Below are 18655 nucleotides of genomic sequence, written 5' to 3'. Positions count from 1 at the left end.
TTTGATGAGATATGCATTCTACGAAATTAGTTTCAATGATCCAACCGTCAAACATGTTTGTATATACTTCGAGATCACATACGCCAAAAATTGCAAACATTCAGAGATCAAGTAACAAAACAAAACTTTTTGACGGTTATCAACGAAAAATCACGATTTAACGGTTATTTTAACTCCGATTTTGATGATTTTTTACAGCTACACTCGTTAACCCTATATGAATATAGTGAATGAATTCAATATTCATTTTAAAATATTTACACTAGTGGATACCACAAAATCTTATGTTATACTTAATGAAAGTATGAATAAACTCTAAGTGTGGTAAATCTATCGTTTTTATGGGATACGCATTCTACGACACTAATTTCAACCATCCAACCGTCAAATTTGTTTGTATATGCTTCAAGATTGCATTCGCCAAAAGTCCCAAAAAACAAACATTCAGAGATCAAGTAACGGGACAAAACTTTTCAACGGTTATCAACGAAAAATCACGATTTAACGGTTATTTTAACTCTGATTTTGATGATTTTTTACAGCTATACTCCTTGACTCTATATGAATACAATGAATGAATTTGATCTTCAATTTAAAATATTTACACTAGTGGATACCACAAAATCTTATGTCTTGATGATCGATGAAAATTGAGGATTTTGTAAAAGGAATAACATACAAGCTTTGAGTTCCATTGACAAGGTTTAAAATTTTGAGAAAGGCTTCACAACCTTGAAAACAAAAGCTCCTTCATTTTGCATATCCTTGCACATTTAATATTTTGTGATAGACTAGTAGTGTATGGATGTTTGTTTATTAGGCTCTTATTTTCAAGTATAGATGTAGTACTTAAACGACAAATGTGTTTTAATGTTTTGAAATAATATTTATGTGGCAATGTGTGGTATGTGCAAATTTAAGAATTTTTTTTTCTTAATGGATCATTACGTGTGTAACACAACACGACCCGTTAAGATAACAGATGTTACACGAAAACAACACGTATACGACAAATATGACCCGTTTACCAAGCCTAGGCTGAAGTGCTGTGTCAAGTCTTAGTACTACCCTTGGCAGAATGACAAAAGGAAACAAAATGGGAATGGAATAAGTATCCAAAACTACGATTTTGCTACAATATTTACATGCATTTAAATTAATATAATTGTTATTTGACGGTTATATATAATTCGTGTAAGTAATGTATCTGACCGTCGAGGTTGTAATAATTGTATTAAATACATATAACTATTGTATAAAATACAAAAAATAAGAAACAATAAAATACAGAAGATGACTATAAATAATTTGAGTCTAAAATCCGAAGTGTTTTTTTATCAAAATAAGTTTGGAATACTTCGGAAAAATTCAAAACGAAAATTTGGAATTCTTGGAATTTCTAAATGAATTCTCGTTTTTTTTTGTTTTTGTTTTTTGTTTTGGAAAATATTCAGATTCGGAAAGTTTTTACTATCGAAATCGAAAACACCATTCCAACTTGCACTCCTATATGCAATAGATTAATGTCACTTATGAACAAAAGCAGATGTATCAACGCTAATTTACAACATGCTAGAAAGTGTCATTTCTCCCCCCCCCCCTAACGACGAAAAAAATGTCTTATTAAATTGACAACATGCAAAATTGCACTACATATGAGTACAATTAAAAAGAAATAGAGTTGAATCTTAAATTTAACCAGTGAACTATCTTTGCATATTCTATTACTTGTTGGTTGAAAAATTAACCTCATCCAAAACGATCACGATGATGCATGTGATTAAGATGCTTCTCTCAAGAAGAAATTAGCGATGAATAAAATACACAAAGCTTTTTGTAAGCTATGAGAAATTGTATGGTCAAAATCAATCTCAAGTGACACGAAATAGCCAACAAAAATTGAGGCCCTTAAAATAATTACTGAATAAAAATTCTAAATTCTAAAGATATCACATAAAGGATCCATCATTTGTCGAGTTTTAATCAATGTAAAAGTATTGGCACCTAAATAAAGTCTTTGCATTAGGTTGAAGAAGAACAAGATTTGTGTTAGACCATCTTCAATGCTAAAGGTCTTAAACCCAAACTTGATGACCCTAACAACATGTTTTTTACCCTCCAAAAACCTTTACTATTAATGTTAGATCTCATATCGCCCATGGGAGTGGATCCTCTATGCCTTATATGTACATGCCGACCTCTTCCTAACACGAGGCCTTTTGGGAACTCACTAGCTTCGGATTCCATCGGAACTCCGAAGTTAAACGAGTTCGGGTGAGAGCATTCCCAGGATGGGTGACCTACATGGAAGTTCTCGTATGAGTTCCCAGAAACAAAACCGTGAGGGCGTGGTTGGGGCCCAAAGCGGACAATATCATGTTACGGCTGAGCCGAGTCTTGGATGTGACAGAATGGTATCAGAGCCACTCTGCTGTTCAGTGTGAGTATGCCAACGAGGACGTCGGGCCCTTAAGGGGGGTGGATTGTAACATCCCACATCAACCAACAGAGATGAGGTAATGTGCCTTATATGTACATGCCCACCTCCATATAGCACGAGGCCTTTTGAGAGCTCATTGGCTTCAAATTCCTTAGGAACTTCGAAGTTAAGCGAGATCGTGTGAGAACAATCCTAGGATGGGTGACCCACTGGGGAGTTCTTGTGTGAGTCCCCAGAAAGAAAACTGTAAGGGCATGGTTGGGGCCCAAAATGGACAATAGTGTGGTACGACGGAGTCGAGCCCGAGATCTGGTGAACCCTAGGTCGGGATGTGACAATTTGGTATCAGAGCCAATCCCTGGCCGGAAGTGTGTCGACGAGGACGTCGGGCCTCTAAGGGGGGTGGATTGTTAGATCCCACATCGCCCAGGGGAATGGATCCTCTATGCCTTATATGTACATGTCCACCTCTTCCTAACATGAGGCCTTTTGGGAGCTCACTGGCTTCGAATTCCATCGGAACTCCGAAGTTAAATGAGTTCAGGCTAGGGCATCCCAGGATGGGTGACCTACTGGGAAGTTCTCGTGTAAGTTCTTAGAAACAAAACCATGAGGGCGTGGTTGGGGCCCAAAGCGAACAATATCATGCTACGGCAGAGCTGGGTTTGGGATGTGACAGAATGGTATCAGAGCCACTCTACTGTTCGGTGTGAGTGTGCCGATGAGGACATCAGGCCCTTAAGCGGGGTGGATTATAACATCCCACATCAACCAACGGAGAGAAGGTGATGTACCATCTATGTATATACCTATCTCCATATAGCACAGGCCTTTTGAGAGCTCACTGACTTCGGATTCCGTAGGAACTCCGAAGTTAAGCGAGATCGTGCGAGAGTAATCCCAGGATGGGTGACCAATTGGGAAGTTCTCGTGTGAGTTCCCAGAAACAAAGCCATGAGGGCGTGGTCAGGGCCTAAAGCGGACAATATCGTGATACGGTGAAGTCAAGCCCGGGTTGGGATATGACATTCAAACCATGTAGTCTAAAAATTTAGCACTTTTGTATTCATTGTTGAAAAAGTGCTTAACCTCATTCATTTTCCTATCAACTTTTTTGAAGTAAATTTTGTTGATGTTACTTAAATTTATTTTTACGAGCCTTTTAACCTCATAAATCACATTGCAATAGTTTATTTTATCAAAACAATTACAAACATAGCAGATGTCGTTTTACCACAGTGGCAAAAAACAATCATGTATATACACTATAGTGCGGCTTTGATCTTCACTGATTCACGTCCCTTCTAACAACTAACTATTTAACCCACTAACACTACTGTTTGTTAAAAAAAAAAGGGTCATTTTGGTTCCGGTCCTTCATCAACATAATTGTTGGACTGAAACCTTATTTGTTTAAATATTGTGATCAAGGTCCTTAGCATCATCTAAGAGATTTAACTTATGCACTTTTGCATTTTGTCACATCCCGGCCGGGGCCCCCACCACATCCTAGGCTCGATTCCGCCGTAACACCATATTGTTCGCTTTGGGCCCCGACCACGCCCTCATGATTTTGTTTCTAGGAACTCACACGAGAACTTGCCAGTGGGTCACCCATCATGGAATTGCTCTCGCGCGAAAACTTAGGAGTTCCGATGGAACTCGAAGCCAATGAGCTCCCAAAAGGCCTCGTGTTAGGTAAAGATGAAAATATACATATAAGTCTTACATGATCCACTCCCATGGGTGACGTGGGATGTTACAAGGCACACCCCTTGTGGGCCCGACATCCTTGTCGGCACACTTTCGACCAGGGATTTGTTGGAAATGTGCCCTAAAACCAATCATATGATGATACTTTACGAACATTTCACATGTTAAAATAATACAGTTTAATTTTAAAGGGCAAAGATTATTGTTTGAAGCCGTCTCATGTAAATGTTATACGCTTAAACGATAAGTCCAAGGAATATGTAATTGGGAGAATGCGATCTAAAGAAGTTAGATTCATGAGACCATTCTCTTTTGTATACATATCCTAAACGTTCCTGATCATAGGATTGCCAATTGGGCATTGACAGTTCGTTAAGATCAATACGTGCTATGTCTTCTCTTAGGGAGAGTGATTGGTCTCGAGTCATTGGTGTTACTGACACCACAACAAGTATGTAGGTGCTCGATAAAGAATGAGTTCACTGAACACGATCAACAAGGAGTTCTCATACTTATGTCACATGAGAACTCATGGTTGGGATAATGCAAAGTAGTCCTTTGACGTGAGGCATCATAGTTGTCTTGTGGTTAGGTCCTTGATCTTTGACTATGTCAAAGTCACTACATCCGAGGGTGTCCACGACATAGTAGGGGTTAAGCCACTTAGCCATGGAGGCAAGTGAATGCGCAACAAAGGATCTCTAACCTTCAAACTGTTTAAGGGGGAATACTCTATGATATGATTAAGAATCTCTGGCCAGAGTATGAATGAGATTTAGGAAGTCGTTCCAAATCACATTCAAGGTAATCATGTAAGTAAATGAATCACATTGGATAGTAGACATGAATAAACTATCAAACCAAACAATGTGGTCAAGAGTATTGTATTAGAGAAATACCGTATTGCATTGTAATCCTAAACTGAATAGGTTCTCCACCTCTTATGATTAGCTTGGGTAACCATGACATACTGCTAGGTGTCACTCATGGTTTGTGGGAGCCCTAAACGTGTATAATCACTAAAGGGAGAATTGAAAGTAAGTTTCAATTCACAATCGATTTGAAAGAGTTCTAATCACCCACTGCCTCACTAAAAAGAACATAATGGATCGCACACCGTGTAAGGTAGAGATTGAAGAAACAACAGAGATGAGTAAGGATAATTAAATGATTTAATTATTTATGGCTATGATTAATTAATATGTTAATTAATCAAACGAATAAGTTCGTTATAGACCTCGGGTTAGTTTTGGGCCGTAAGGCCCAAAGGGATTTGAATGTCAAGCCCATTAACTCAAGTTGTATGACAACTTGAAACCAAAAAGGGCTTGAAAGCTCAGTGAACCCTTAATGGCCGACCATATAGAGAGGGGTAGTGAACTTGGCTTAATTGCAAGTTTGCCACTCCATTGTGAGGTGGTATAAAGGCAACTTTATAGCCATTTCATCCTTAGGGTTTCTTTTGGAGAAAATATGAGAACACAAGCTCCCTTTTCTCTCTAAGAGGCCGGCCACCCTAGAGGATTTTAGCTAGCAATTTTACTTCCTCTAGGCCACTCATCTCTTCTTCAAGTCCTACCTTGGTGTGGAGACTTAGAGGTTCTCAACTTTGGGAACTTGGAGAATCCTTTCAACCATCCTCATCCAAGAAATCCATGGACCTAAGAAGCAAGGAATGAAGGCCATCTCCTTGGGTGATTAGCCTTTGCTTATGCAAAGAGGAATCAACAAAGGTATAACATTTCTCAACTCACTTGGTTCTTGAGTTGAGTCTTGGTTCACCCTTCTACTAGGCTTTGAATGTCATGGGTAATTTTTTGTTTTTGAGTGCATACAAGCATGATTCCGCTTTTAATTGTTAATTGCATGCCATAGATGTTGCTCAAATGAACATGTTTTTCACAAAATTTCCTTCAAGATTGGCTCTAATACCAAATTGTCACATCCTGGCCTGGGCCGCCACCATATCCCGGGCTGGACTCCGCCGTAGCATGATATTGTCCACTTTGCGCACCGACCATGCCCTCATGGTTTTGTTTTGGGAACTCACACGAGAATTTCCCAGTAGGTCACCCATCATGGGATTGCTTTCACGCGAGCTCGCTTAACTTGGAGTTCCGATGGAACCCGAAGCCAGTGAGCTCCCAAAAGGCCTCGTGCTAGGTAGAGATGAGAATATACAAATAAAGCTTACAAGATCCACTCCCCTGAGCGATGTGGGATGCTACAAATTTAATGTCACATAAATTATGAAATTTAAACAAATTGAAATAATATTTTTAAAATATAATAAATACTTAAAAATCAATTTTAGAATAATATTTGACACACCCTGACCAGAATCGAGGCATGCTGGCCGTCACATGAAGGTGACGTAGCCATGTGCACAGTGCGGAAGCAATGAAGATATAAGGAAACGTGTATCAACAAAAACTAAATCAACTAGAGTACTAAATAAGATAATGTGCAAGTGTGAGATTAAGCGTGAAATACACCATCAGAGCATAAATAGCCTCAGTGCAGTCCGTCTGGACAAGTACTAGATATAAAACACCCAAAGATGATCCTACATTTGCGATGCTCTATCAGAACCACCATCGAAATCCCCGTGAGCCACCAAAGCACTTCTACCTAAAACCTGGAGGGGCGCAAAACAAAAAGTGTGAGTGGGCAAAAACAAAGCTTTTCAAAATCATTTCATTTTTCAGAAATCATGCTCAGGATGAAAATCGATAGAAATATACCATGCCAAAGTATCTCAAAGAAATGCTATAAGTAATCCAATTCAACTATATCGATGCCAGATATCATATCAGTCGGATCCACCTAACGTCACCTGCGCGGCTGAGTATATAGCTCATAACCAATCTCAATCATATCAAATCCTGCACCCAAGTCAGAACCACCTAAAGTGGTCTGTACCACAAGACTAGATATAAAATAAATATGCTCTAGTGCTACGATCACGTGAAGACTGTGCGAATGATCGCGGGTCACCTACGAGTCGGAACCACCTAAGGTGGTCTGTACGACAAGCATGTGCTCCTAACTTGGATCCAAGGTGAGCCTATGGTGCGGGAGGTGAACATCACGTGAAGGACTATGCCCTAACTCTGGGCGGGAGCACTAACACTGAGGTGCAGGTTTATAAGCTCTCAATACATCACATCATATCTCGTATAATTGAAGCAATCTCATATCTTTAATTTATGAACTTACCTGGCACTTACGTGTGCGTCCGCAGCACCAATTATAAATATATGCAACTACTAATGCATGAATAAAATAGGCAGATACTTTGCATGGCATTTCAAAACCTATAATCATTCAAATTCATTTTCTGGGAAAAATCTCAAGTATATAGGTATATACGGAAAACCAAAACCTCACTCACTGGCATGTCGAAGGGTAGTAGCCCCTAAGCTTCGATAGATGGTGCACGTCCTCAGGATAGGTCTCACCTATCTGCGAAACAACTAAATAAATGTTATTTAAAGCACATATACAAAACTAGGAAATAACTTCTCATACATTGCTCAAATAGGGTATTTGAATATACCACCATGACCTACTCAACCTCAGGAACATCCCCATATTTTTAGAAAGAAATTTCGAGCACCCACGCGCCGACCAAAGCACGGCCAGACGCGCGACTCACACGCAGGCACGTGCCTAGCACACCAAACAGATTCCCTAACGGCATTAGGGAATATTCTGTTAAATATAAGTATATGTCGTTAAAGTTACCTGACGGTGTTAGAATATTCCATCAACTTTGATAGAATATTCTCCTCCTTTTTCCTTGGTTCGCTGGAGTCCGGCGCCGGTCACCGCTATGATCGCCGGAAACTGGGAAAATTTTAAAACTTCATATCTTCTTCTATTCTCAACCAAAAATCATGAAACTTAAACCAAAATGAAGCTTGGGACGAAAGGAAAAAGTTTTTTCCACTCAAGAGTCCTAAAACCAACGGGACGTCGTTGGAAAATCCTTCGATATTCCGGTCACTCCTGCAAATAACCAAACCCAAGCTTCCCGACATCTAAAACGCTTCAAAATTACTCCCCGAGCTTCGTGAAGATGTCTTAAAGCTTCCTAGAACCTTAAAACTTGAAGAAAAGGCCACGATCATGAGTGCATGAAAAGTACCCACGATCGGGGTTCCTGGGTTCTCAGGTTTTCGAAGGATTCACGTTCAACTAAGGGTATGGATGAGTTCCTGAGCTCACCAGGAATACGAATATGGCCTCCAAAACCTCGATCCGTGAAAAAATTGTTTGGTTTGAGGTTTGTCCGTACGTATTGTATAGACAATGGAAGAAACTCGAGAGGGAGAGAGAAAAGAGTCACCGGGGTTGGGTATGGGTGTGAGTGAGTATGTGTGGTCCTGTTTTTGGGTTACTAACGACAACTAAAACTATTTATTTTAAGTTCCAAAAACTTAGGAACTAACTAGATTAGTTTAAAACCCAAACTCAAGCCACAACACTACATAACATATTCGGCGTCCAAGGGAAATTTAGTCATTTCACGCCATCTATAAAATAATTCAGGAGGGGTTGTGTGACAACCCGTCCCTAGTTCTAGAATGTTATAAATTTTAAAGGTGCAAATTTACGAAAATACCCTAAGAGGCGAGGGTATTGACTTACGTTGACCAACGTATAATGATACGTGTGAAATATTCCTTTAGCGTATTTCTATAGTACTCGATAATATGGCCGCGTAGACGCAAGTAGAAGCGGATTGGGGTATTGATATTACCATTTATTATTTTATAATATTTTAAGTACCATTACATTATTTTAAGGTTAACTTTGATAAGAATGGAGGAAAGGAGAAGAAGAAATGGGGGGAGAAAAAGGGGGAAAAAGAAGAAGGGCTATTGGCTGCCCAATAAGAGAGGAATGGAGAGAGTGCTTCGGCCAAGGGTAGGAAGAGAGAGAGTGAAGGTGACCAATCAGAGGAAGGAAAGGGAGAGAAAGGAGGGAGAAAAGAAAAAAGGGGAAACCGAGTTTCCCTTAACCCGTGACCCGACCCGGTGAATTCTTCCATCTCCAGCCACCTTGGATGACAAGGTTAGTGTCAAAATGACCCTTACCATGAGACCAACCGTTCCTTCTTCCATTTTCATGTGAAAATTGGGTGGAAATTGGTGAATTTTGGGTAAAACAGTACAAAAAGGGGCGCACGGGTTAGGTTCTATTCCGCCATGATTTGAAGCTACCTCCTCCAATTACCACCACCAATAGACTCCCCTCAACCTCAGGAGCAAAGCCCAAACACTTGTAGAGCCATCAAAGGGAGCATGAAGGTGGAATCGAAGCACACCCACTTTAGGGTTTCCGATAGATTTATGTAAAATTGAGGTGTTTCTCGGCCAAATTGGCCTTAGTCACAGGTATAAAACTTACTCTATTCATTGAGATCTTTATTCCTATAAATTTTGGTAATTTTTGGAAATAGTTGGATTTTCCGGTGAGTTGGGGCGGCAGGCCGCCACCCGTGGCGGCGCGTGACCAGGGGACCGTAGATGTCATCCTTAGGCTAAATTAGATGTCTTGAGTTCAGTTTTGGCAATTGTATATCGTAGGTTGATCGTTTGGACCTAAACTCATTAGGATACGTTACTTGGTAAAGATATGAATCGACAATCCAACCGTTGGATCGTCACCAAACTATAGTATGTTATAGTACGTAATATTTGAGGACCATAGGAACTTACTGATGGGAATCCAATTTACGGATCTTCCCGAATTGGATTTGTAAGTGAAGGAAATCTTTTGGGAAAACATGTTCATTTGAGCAACATCATATAGCATGCAATTAACAATTAAAGGCGGAATCATGCTTGTATGCACTCAAAAAACAAAACATTACCATGAAATTCAAAGCCTAGTAGATTGGTGAACCAATTAATCAACTCAAAACAAAGTGAGTTGAAATTAATACCTTTGTAGATTCCTCTTTGCATAAGCAAAGGCTAATCACCCAAAGAGATAGGGCCTTCATTCCTTGCTTCTTAGATCCATGGATTTGGATGGAAGAATAGGTTCTCTAAGTTCCCAAAATTGAGAACCTCTAAGTCTCTTCACCAAGGTTAGATTGTAGAAGAAATGAGTGACCTTGGAGTAGTAGGATTGCTAGATGTACCCTCCAAGGTGTTGGCCTCTTTAGAGAGAAAATGGAGAGACAATTCTCACCAATTTTCCCCCAAAATAAACCCTTTTAATCCTTAATGAATATTTGGCTATAAAGTCATTTATATAGTCACTTCTTTTAAGTGACCTAAACAACCAAAAACCCTAATTCATCCTTCATGGCCGGCCACCTAAAGGGATTTGGGCTTTTGGGCCTTAATGAATCTTTATTCATTAAATTGTCATACAACTTAAGTTAATGGGCTTGACGTTCGAAGCCCATTAGGCCTTAAGGTCCAAAACTATCCCCGAGGTCTTTAACGAACTTATTCGTTTGATTAATTAACATATTAATTAATCCTTGCCATAAATAAATGATTAAACCATTTAATCATTCTTACTCATTTCCGTTTAATCTCCAATCTCTACCTTTTATGGTGTGCGATCCATTAGGTTCCTTTTAGCGAGGTAGTGGGCGATTAAAACCATTTTACATCGATTGTGAATTGAAACTATTTTCAATTCTCCCTTTAGTGATTATACACGTTTAGGGCTTCCACAAACCATGAGTGACACCTAGTAGCATATCATGGTTACCCAAGCTAATCAGAAGAGGTGGAGAACCTATTCAGTTCGAGATTACAAATGCAATACGGTCTTTCTCTAATCTAATACTCTTGACCACATTGTTTGGTTTGATAGTTTATTTTCTCATGTCTACTATCCAATGTGTGTCTTGTGCTTATATGATTACATTGAATGTGATTTGGAACGCATTCCCCAATCTCATTCATACTCTGGCCAGAGATTCAAATCATATCATAGAGTATTCTCCCTCAAACGGTTTGAAGGTTAGAGATCCCTTGTTGCGCATTCACTTGTCTCCATAGCTAAGTGGCTTGACCCCAACGATGCCGTGGACACCCTCCTGATGGAGTGACTTTGACATAATCAAAGATCAAGGACTTAACCACAAGACAACTATGATGCCTCAGGTCAAAGGACTACTTTGCATTATCCCAACCATGAGTTCTCATGTGACATGGAATATGAGAACTCTTCGTTAATCGTGTTCAGTGAACTCATTCTCTATTGAGCACCTACCGTACTTGTCTTGATGTCACACACACCAATGACTCGAAACTAATCACTCTCCCTGAGAGAAGACATAGTACGTACCGATCTTAACGGACTGTCAATGCCCAATTGGCAATCCTATGATCAGGAACATTTAGGATGTGTCTACGAAAGAATGGTCTCATGAATCTAACTTCATTAGATTACATTCTCCCAATCACATATTCCTTGGACTTTATCGTTTAAGCATATAACATTTATATGAGACGGCTCAAACAATAATCTTTGCCCTTTATATGTAAAACTAGATTAGTTTAACATGTGAAATGTCCGTAAAGTATCATCACATGATTGGCTTTAGGGCACATTTCCAACAATCTCCCACTTGCACTAGAGCCAATCAGCTTGGTCATCTTGATGATACCTCTTCTGTAGTCATTTCATAAATGGCTGAATAGTAGGCCTAGACAGTGGATATCTATATGTGTTATCCACAGAAGCAACCTTGAGAATAACGACGTCACCATTATACATGATTCTCAATCATGTGGTTCAGTCTCTCATTTGTGTTCGGATCTTGATGAGACCTTGATTCCCAGGCTTGAGCTATCGCCCCATTAGTGTCATACACTTTCTGGTTGGAACCGAATAGAGAGTTCATAAATGAACTTTCCCATCCAAACAACATTGTTGTAAACTTCTATATGGCAATATATCTTGCATTCATTATGGAACACACTAAAGTCATTACTTTAATGTTTCCATCCAAATATCTCTTTAGTCATAATAAAGAGATATTCGTTTATCTCTTCATTCATAATGAAGAAACATCCAATGATGGATTAGATTCATAATCTAATACATTTACGCTTCCATTACGTTACTCTAATTCTTCCTCGTTCTTTGAGGAATCTATCCTTTAGTATTTCTTAAATACTTAAGGATTCACTTGACAGTTGCCATGGTTCTGATCCTGGGCTTGCACTGATATCGTCTTGTACCGTTCTAGGTACAACTCATATCAATGTTTTTCATACAATATGAAATACATAAATCACCTTTGTGCGTATGCATAAAGGATTCTATTTACGCATTATTTCTTTGGGAGTCAAAGGGGCACGTTCCCTTTGAGAAGGGCAACTTGCTAGTCTTACTAGAGTCATCCTTCTAATTGAAGTTTATCATCATATGAGAAACTTCCTAGCATCCATTGTCTATTATTAGGAATTGATATAATCCAATTATATCATGAAATATATCATTATAGATTTCCATCCCATGTATATAGACTATATCTCCCATATACATTCTATCTTCATATAATGTATTAAAGTCATAACTTTAACGAAGAAGTATTCTTTTCATTTCCAAAATTAATATATCATATATATTTAAATTTTAGGAACATGATTAACTCCCACTAATCTTTTGTAAAACTAGTAAACAAAAGATTCATTTACATCTTCATGAGAAATCAAACGATTTGATCCTTTTTCTCATAAAATGCAAATAGCTCCCACTAACTTGCTAAGATCCATGATGGATAGATCTCTACAACTTACATGTCTTGTGATTTATAGTTTTAGACATATATTATCAAGACTATCTTAATAATGGTTTCGGAAACCCATATTATGTCCAAACATTGAATCACCATTTAGTTGTAGCTAGCAATCTTCGAATTAATTGAAACCAAGACTATCTCAAAGATGGTTTCTTCAAAGTCAACCATTCTCTTTGATTGTAGTCACCTTAAGCTACCAATTAGCTATGAAGGTTTCATTATTTCGAGTCAAATGGTACTTTACCATTTTCTTGAGTATATATCGTATATGCACTCAATGTAGTCATAAGGATTTTCATTCATATTTCTTTTGAATTAAGAGGTGCAACTCTATGACATAGTCATAAAGTTCAAAACCATTCAACTGAGACGGTTTATAAATCCTTATCGACTACCTTGGAGCTTGTGGTATAGGAACTAGGTTGTTATATTTGTTGATTACTTTCTTGTCTCTCAAAGAACCCATTCTTCGAGTTCTATCTCTCGTTCATTTGCTCTTAGGCAAATCACATTGTAGAATTACAATGAACTACCCAACAAAACAACATTTGTTAGTTGGTTTATAGAAGCGATATCCAAAAGTTATTTTAAGGATATCCTACAAGATTGTTATCAAACAAATATTGCTTATTAGCACACAACCCCAAATCTTTAACATGCTTAAGATTTGTCTTTCTTTCCAACTACATCTTATGGAGTCATGAAAATATTGGAAGATCTTCTCATTGACAATCATATTGTTTTTAGAAGTATATATCCTATATATGGGTAATAGATAACATCTAACGAACTAAATCTTATTCGAGTTCGATCTTCTCCTAATGGAGAAATTCATTATCTTATGATGCTTATTTCCTTGATATCTTTCAAGGAAACTCATCTAAAATGTTACCTTTCCTTGGATCAAATCTAAGGAGGTAAATACTTTAGATGTCTTACTCATCAACTTACATTACTTGAATTCTTTGAAACATTTTGCAAAGTATTCGGACTTGTGTTTATTCAAAATAAATTATAGTCCAACCGAGAGTGATCTTCGGTGAATGTTATTCAACATGAGTAATATTATGTTTGTGGACAAGTGCCACTAACATTTAAGTGAATTAACCTCAACAACTTTGTGATTCTTTCTTCTTTCCAAAAGAATAAAGATTCGAACATTTCGCCTCCATACAATTTTAACAAGAAGGTATTGGATCCGGATCTAACGATCCAAAGCGTCCATTTTTCACCAACTCATAACTTATGTTTTTAGAGGAATCACAACTTTAGTTGGGATTAGTCACTACCTTGCAACCTTTTGGGTTTTAAGCATCATTATTTTCTAAACAGTTAACACTACCATATTATCTCTACTATAGAGATAATTAATTAGATTACCATAATCCAATCATTGATTAATAAAGAACATTGTTTTGTCAAACAAAACATTTATCCATTTCACATAGTGACGGAATTTAGTTCCTTAAAATTGGAATATAAAGACAATCTATGTTTTTCCAATTTCTTTGGTAGTTCATATGAGGAAGTAAGTACCATCTGCTTTCACAGAGATCTACATTTGATTCACGTTTCGAATGTGAAGTACTTTCTCTTCTCTCATATATCTTCTACTTCTTATTAGTCACATTTTTACAACGATTGTAAAACATAGTCACTAATACGGAATCAAGCATTCAAGTAGAAGAACCAACTGTTTTGAACTTTTCAAGAACATTTTACAACACCTTCGAAAGGTGTGTCCTTGACACTTGCAAGACATTTCTTGCAAATACCCCTTCCAATGTCCATCCTTTCATAAAGAAAGTTTGTTCCCTTGGAGTTATTTATCTTCTTTATTTGACTTTCACCTTTGACTACATTAGTCATGGTCCCTAAACTCCCACTATCTCTCTTGAAACCTTTTTCAATTGTGTTATACACATCAAACAATTTTGGAGAGCATGTGGTTTATTGTTCACTACATAGTTTACAATAAACTTAGTGAACGATTAGGATAGGGAAACAAAGGTGAAGTCCTTGCCTAGTTTCCGTCTCGTTAAGTGGTTTATCACTTCAACATTCAATGATTCAAAATCATCATAAGTCCATGTTAATGGACTATTTTTGTCAACCAACCATTATGTTCTAAACATAATTACAAACCTTCAAGAGTTGTACAAGGCAACTCTCATTTCTTCATACAACAATTTGTAAGTGAAGAATCATGGCACATAAAGTGTCCATGCCTTTGTGCTTTCTTCTCAAGTTCCTTGTTCATGTAACAAAGAAACAAGCATTAAGTGTTTGCATTGACTAAGGGTTGTTCAAAGCAACTCCTATTTCTTCATACAACAATTTGTAATTGAAGAATTATGACATTAAAAGTGTTGTCCTCTTTATGATAGACCTTTTCTAACATATTCTTCCAATGATACATTATCAATAGGAAGATTGTGAGGATGAGACTACTTTGGTACTTTTACAAGCCATTAAAGACAATCTATGGTTTTGTAGTACCAAGTCCGTAAACTAAACGTTCGGCTTTTATTTGTCAAGTGTTGGATAGCGTTTGCAAATATATTGGTAATCAAATACATAACGAATATAAATTGATTGATTTTAAGCCATTTGATTCGGGTCTTTAAATCAAAATAGCACCACCCACTATTTTTGGCAAATTTCATATCCCTCATTGGAATTCGAGAGTTTTGGATGAAACTCCTAGTAGGTTATGGGAGGCTCACTATTACCAAGCCCACCTCAGAAGAACTCCATATTGGCTAGCATCAATAATAATGAGAGAGTACGCTTACTCATTTGCAACTAATGCAAGTACCCATCTCGTTTGGCCTCTAGAGAATGATGCCTCAGAAGAACTCCATATTGGCACCATTGCACTTAGTTAAGTCATTCCCACCATGCTAGTTCAAGTAGGGGTTCAAGAATGGCCTCAGAAGAACTCCATATTGGCCACACTTGTTGCCTACCTTTCACTTCATCATATGTTTATAGGCTTCTCCTGAATGTAAGCACATACTTTGCAACCCCAGAATTGGACGAATACATTGTACGAGTCACAAACTATTGAAGCCCACCACGGTGGAAGGCCACGAAAGAGTGTTCTAAGCACTCTCATGCTTATCAACTTAATAATGGTTTGGTTGAGGGTTTTAGGTCTCATCACATATAAACATTCATTTTAATCTCTATTAAAACAATTTTGGTCCTATTACAACTATTGTTCCATCTCATTGTTTTAGTTGTACATAATACTCCCACTATGCTTATAAAACGATTTTTAAAGCAAGAGTATATGATACTACTAACATAAACTTTGCATTCATTTGATGGACTATATAGTTGCCTTAGGGCCTAAGGATGATTATGAACCTTTGTTTAGATTCAACACGAGCCTTGTGTTGAATCTCGGTCTAGGAATGATGATTGATTTTAGTTACGCGTTTAATCACATTAAGGCGTGTTGTCTTATGGGCGTTGGACCCAACTACTTCATTTTCATGCATATCATATAAAGCAAGAAAGAAGTACTTCAAAGTAAAGATGAGCTTATGCTCATTACAACATTTGCATATAACAAATTACTTTAAAGTAAAGAAGAGCTTAAGCCCTTTTACAACATTTGATCAAATCAAATTACAACCAAAATCTAATCTACACATTCCCATGGTTCAAACAAATTTGAAACGGCCTTTCACATAGCTCAATTATATTAGGCTTAGGTTCATAATCACCCTTTAATTAATTAACACTTTAACTAATTAAATTGAATGCAACATTTTCATTTGGTTTTTGTATCCATAAAATTGATTTAAATGGAGCTAAACAAAATGAAAATCCAATTCTCATTTAAAGAGACAAAACAATTTTGTTCTCATCCTATTTGGGCCATCATGCAATTAACCTCAACTTTTGGGCCATATTGCAATAACAAAAACTTTTGGGGTCACTTTGTACAATACACAAAAGTTACTACTTCATGTAAATACAACTAGAACCCAAACTTTTAATAATGCAAAAACTTCATTAAAGGAACAAAACAATTTGTCCTTTAGCGTTTTTGGACCTAAACGTAAAAACGTAAACTTTTGGGCCAAAGTGCAAATACACAAAAGTATCAAAACTTTATGTAATTGCATAAAAGCCCCAAAAGTACTCCCTTTGAGGGAGTGGCCGGTTTTGGGGAGGGATAAGGTTGGTGTGTGTGTTGATTTGTGAGTTTTGTCAAAAGCATGCAAGTGTATGTGAAAGGATATGTTTATGAAATAATTCAATCACAATTATTTCAATCATCATTTATACAAATATCTAATACTTTAAATACATGATAAATCATTTAAAAAACATATCACATAAACTTTATGAAATAAATCAAAACTTTGAATCAAAACACCAAACCTTTTTGTTCTTGGCAAGAACATCAAGAACAATGAAGAACATCCATGAAAAACCCAAATTTTTCCATGAACTTTTTTTCACCCAAAAACATTCCAAAACCATTCTTACTTAAGGGAAATAACATCTAACCAAACTAGGGTACTTAGGGGTTCCAAAGAACACATTAAAACACTTTTAACAAGTCAAACAAGAACCCAAAAATCCACCCTTTGGTTTTGGCCGAATTTTCCCAAAAGCATGGCACCAAATTTTAGCTCCAATATTCATGCTCATATGAACAACATCTACAACATTTGAGATGGCAAATTTTCCAACAAAATTTACTTTCAAAGAAGCAAGAATAAAGCTTGTAACAATTACAACTTTTAAATCACAAACTATGAACTACAAAACACAAAAGGATTCACCAACTACTAGACCTAGGCTCTGATACCACTTGAAGGATTATTTTGTGAAAACATGTTCATTTGAGCAACATCATATAGCATGCAATTAACAATTAAAGGCGGAATCATGCTTGTATGCACTCAAAAACAAAACATTACCATGAAATTCAAAGCCTAGTAGATTGGTGAACCAATTAATCAACTCAAAACAAAGTGAGTTGAAATTAATACCTTTGTAGATTCCTCTTTGCATAAGCAAAGGCTAATCACCCAAAGAGATAGGGCCTTCATTCCTTGCTTCTTAGATCCATGGATTTGGATGGAAGAATAGGTTCTCTAAGTTCCCAAAATTGAGAACCTCTAAGTCTCTTCACCAAGGTTAGATTGTAGAAGAAATGAGTGACCTTGGAGTAGTAGGATTGCTAGATGTACCCTCCAAGGTGTTGGCCTCTTTAGAGAGAAAATGGAGAGACAATTCTCACCAATTTTCCCCCAAAATAAACCCTTTTAATCCTTAATGAATATTTGGCTATAAAGTCATTTATATAGTCACTTCTTTTAAGTGACCTAAACAACCAAAAACCCTAATTCATCCTTCATGGCCGGCCACCTAAAGGGATTTGGGCTTTTGGGCCTTAATGAATCTTTATTCATTAAATTGTCATACAACTTAAGTTAATGGGCTTGACGTTCGAAGCCCATTAGGCCTTAAGGTCCAAAACTATCCCCGAGGTCTTTAACGAACTTATTCGTTTGATTAATTAACATATTAATTAATCCTTGCCATAAATAAATGATTAAACCATTTAATCATTCTTACTCATTTCCGTTTAATCTCCAATCTCTACCTTTTATGGTGTGCGATCCATTAGGTTCCTTTTAGCGAGGTAGTGGGCGATTAAAACCATTTTACATCGATTGTGAATTGAAACTATT

The sequence above is a fragment of the Malus domestica genome, chromosome 13 (genome assembly GCF_042453785.1).
Source record: "Malus domestica chromosome 13, GDT2T_hap1".
Taxonomy (NCBI): Eukaryota; Viridiplantae; Streptophyta; class Magnoliopsida; order Rosales; family Rosaceae; genus Malus; species Malus domestica.
Note: the sequence above shows the minus strand (reverse complement) of the source record.